Source organism: Engystomops pustulosus, unplaced genomic scaffold (assembly GCF_040894005.1).
Source record: "Engystomops pustulosus unplaced genomic scaffold, aEngPut4.maternal MAT_SCAFFOLD_105, whole genome shotgun sequence".
NCBI lineage: Eukaryota > Metazoa > Chordata > Amphibia > Anura > Leptodactylidae > Engystomops > Engystomops pustulosus.
Genome location: NW_027284987.1, coordinates 368,509 through 373,382, shown reverse-complemented (window position 1 = coordinate 373,382; position 4,874 = coordinate 368,509).

The window sequence follows — 4,874 nt, the reverse complement described above, 5'->3', positions numbered from 1 at the left end:
ACACCTCCCATCATTCATACCCTGCCACACATATCTACTACATACTACACCATTATACACCTCCCCATCATACCCTGCCACACATATCTACTACATACTACACCATTATACACCTCCCCATCATACCCTGCCACACATATCTACTACATACTACACCATTATACACCTCCCATCATACCCTGCCACACATATCTACTACATACTACACCATTATACACCCCCCATCAGTCATACCCTGCCACAAATATCTACTACATACTACACCATTATACACCCCCCATCATACCCTGCCACACATATCTACTACATACTACACCATTATACACCCACCATCAGTCATACCCTGCCACACATATCTACTACATACTACACCATTATACACCCCCATCAGTCATACCCTGCCACACATATCTACTACATACTACACCATTATACACCCCCCATCAGTCATACCCTGCCACACATATCTACTACATACTACACCATTATACACCCCCCATCATACCCTGCCACACATATCTACTACATACTACACCATTATACACCCCCATCAGTCATACCCTGCCACACATATCTACTACATACTACACCATTATACACCCCCCATCAGTCCATACCCTGCCACACATATCTACTACATACTACACCATTATACACCCCCCATCATACCCCTGCCACACATATCTACTACATACTACACCATTATACACCCCCATCAGTCATACCCTGCCACACATATCTACTACATACTACACCATTATACACCCCCCATCAGTCATACCCTGCCACACATATCTACTACATACTACACCATTATACACCCCCCATCATACCCTGCCACACATATCTACTACATACTACACCATTATACACCCCCATCAGTCATACCCTGCCACACATATCTACTACATACTACACCATTATACACCCCCCATCACTACCCTGCCACACATATCTACTACATACTACACCATTATACACCTCCCATCAGTCATACCCTGCCACACATATCTACTACATACTACACCATTATCCCACTCCCATCACCACTCATCATACCCTGCCACACATATCTACTACATACTACACCATTATACACCCCCCATCATACCCTGCCACACATATCTACTACATACTACACCATTATACACCTCCCATCAGTCATACCCTGCCACACATATCTACTACATACTACACCATTATACCCCCAAACCATCACCATCCCTGCCACACATATCTACTACATACTACACCATTATACACCCCCATCAGTCATACCCTGCCACACATATCTACTACATACTACACCATTATACACCTCCCATCAGTCATACCCTGCCACACATATCTACTACATACTACACCATTATACACCCCCCATCAGTCATACCCTGCCACACATATCTACTACATACTACACCATTATACACCCCCCATCAGTCATACCCTGCCACACATATCTACTACATACTACACCATTATACACCCCCCATCAGTCATACCCTGCCACACATATCTACTACATACTACACCATTATACACCCCCCCATCAGTCATACCCTGCCACACATATCTACTACATACTACACCATTATACACCTCCCATCATACCCTGCCACACATATCTACTACATACTACACCATTATACACCCCCCACCAGTCATACCCTGCCACACATATCTACTACATACTACACCATTATACACCTCCCATCATACCCTGCCACACATATCTACTACATACTACACCATTATACACCTCCCCATCATACCCTGCCACACATATCTACTACATACTACACCATTATACACCCCCCATCAGTCATACCCTGCCACACATATCTACTACATACTACACCATTATACACCCCCCCCATCAGTCATACCCTGCCACACATATCTACTACATACTACACCATTATACACCTCCCCATCATACCCTGCCACACATATCTACTACATACTACACCATTATACACCTCCCCCACCAGTCATACCCTGCCACACATATCTACTACATACTACACCATTATACACCTCCCATCATACCCTGCCACACATATCTACTACATACTACACCATTATACACCCCCATCAGTCATACCCTGCCACACATATCTACTACATACTACACCATTATACACCTCCCATCAGTCATACCCTGCCACACATATCTACTACATACGACACCATTATACACCTCCCATCAGTCATACCCTGCCACACATATCTACTACATACTACACCATTATACACCCCCCATCAGTCATACCCTGCCACACATATCTACTACATACTACACCATTATACACCTCCCATCAGTCATACCCTGCCACACATATCTACTACATACTACACCATTATACACCCCCTATCAGTCATACCCTGCCACACATATCTACTACATACTACACCATTATACACCTCCCCATCAGTCATACCCTGCCACACATATCTACTACATACTACACCATTATACACCCCCATCATACCCTGCCACACATATCTACTACATACTACACCATTATACACCCCCCATCAGTCATACCCTGCCACACATATCTACTACATACTACACCATTATACACCCCCATCAGTCATACCCTGCCACACATATCTACTACATACTACACCATTATACACCTCCATCAGTCATACCCTGCCACACATATCTACTACATACTACACCATTATACACCCCCCATCAGTCATACCCTGCCACACATATCTACTACATACTACACCATTATACACCCCCATCAGTCATACCCTGCCACACATATCTACTACATACTACACCATTATACACCTTCCATCAGTCATTCCCTGCCACACATATCTACTACATACTACACCATTATACACCCCCCATCAGTCATACCCTGCCACACATATCTACTACATACTACACCATTATACACCTCCCATCAGTCATACCCTGCCACACATATCTACTACATACTACACCATTATACACCTCCCATCAGTCATACCCTGCCACACATATCTACTACATACTACACCATTATACACCTCCCATCATACCCTGCCACACATATCTACTACATACTACACCATTATACACCCCCATCAGTCATACCCTGCCACACATATCTACTACATACTACACCATTATACACCCCCCATCATACCCTGCCACACATATCTACTACATACTACACCATTATACACCCCCCATCAGTCATACCCTGCCACACATATCTACTACATACTACACCATTATACACCTCCCATCAGTCATACCCTGCCACACATATCTACTACATACTACACCATTATACACCCCCATCAGTCATACCCTGCCACACATATCTACTACATACTACACCATTATACACCCCCATCAGTCATACCCTGCCACACATATCTACTACATACTACACCATTATACACCCCCCATCAGTCATACCCTGCCACACATATCTACTACATACTACACCATTATACACCCCCCATCATACCCTGCCACACATATCTACTACATACTACACCATTATACACCCCCCATCAGTCATACCCTGCCACACATATCTACTACATACTACACCATTATACACCCCCCATCATACCCTGCCACACATATCTACTACATACTACACCATTATACACCTCCCATCAGTCATACCCTGCCACACATATCTACTACATACTACACCATTATACACCCCCATCAGTCATACCCTGCCACACATATCTACTACATACTACACCATTATACACCTCCCATCAGTCATACCCTGCCACACATATCTACTACATACTACACCATTATACACCTCCCATCAGTCATACCCTGCCACACATATCTACTACATACTACACCATTATACACCCCCCATCAGTCATACCCTTCCACACATATCTACTACATACTACACCATTATACACCTCCCATCAGTCATACCCTGCCACACATATCTACTACATACTACACCATTATACACCTCCCATCAGTCATACCCTGCCACACATATCTACTACATACTACACCATTATACACCTCCCATCAGTCATACCCTGCCACACATATCTACTACATACTACACCATTATACACCCCCCATCAGTCATACCCTGCCACACATATCTACTACATACTACACCATTATACACCTCCCATCAGTCATACCCTGCCACACATATCTACTACATACTACACCATTATACACCCCCATCAGTCATACCCTGCCACACATATCTACTACATACTACACCATTATACACCTCCCATCAGTCATACCCTGCCACACATATCTACTACATACTACACCATTATACACCCCCATCAGTCATACCCTTCCACACATATCTACTACATACTACACCATTATACACCTCCCATCAGTCATACCCTTCCACACATATCTACTACATACTACACCATTATACACCTCCCATCAGTCATACCCTGCCACACATATCTACTACATACTACACCATTATACACCTCCCATCAGTCATACCCTGCCACACATATCTACTACATACTACACCATTATACACCCCCCATCAGTCATACCCTGCCACACATATCTACTACATACTACACCATTATACACCTCCCATCAGTCATACCCTGCCACACATATCTACTACATACTACACCATTATACACCCCCCATCAGTCATACCCTGCCACACATATCTACTACATACTACACCATTATACACCTCCCATCATACCCTGCCACACATATCTACTACATACTACACCATTATACACCCCCATCATACCCTGCCACACATATCTACTACATACTACAGCATTATACACCCCCCATCAGTCATACCCTGCCACACATATCTACTACATACTACACCATTATACACCTCCATCATACCCTGCCACACATA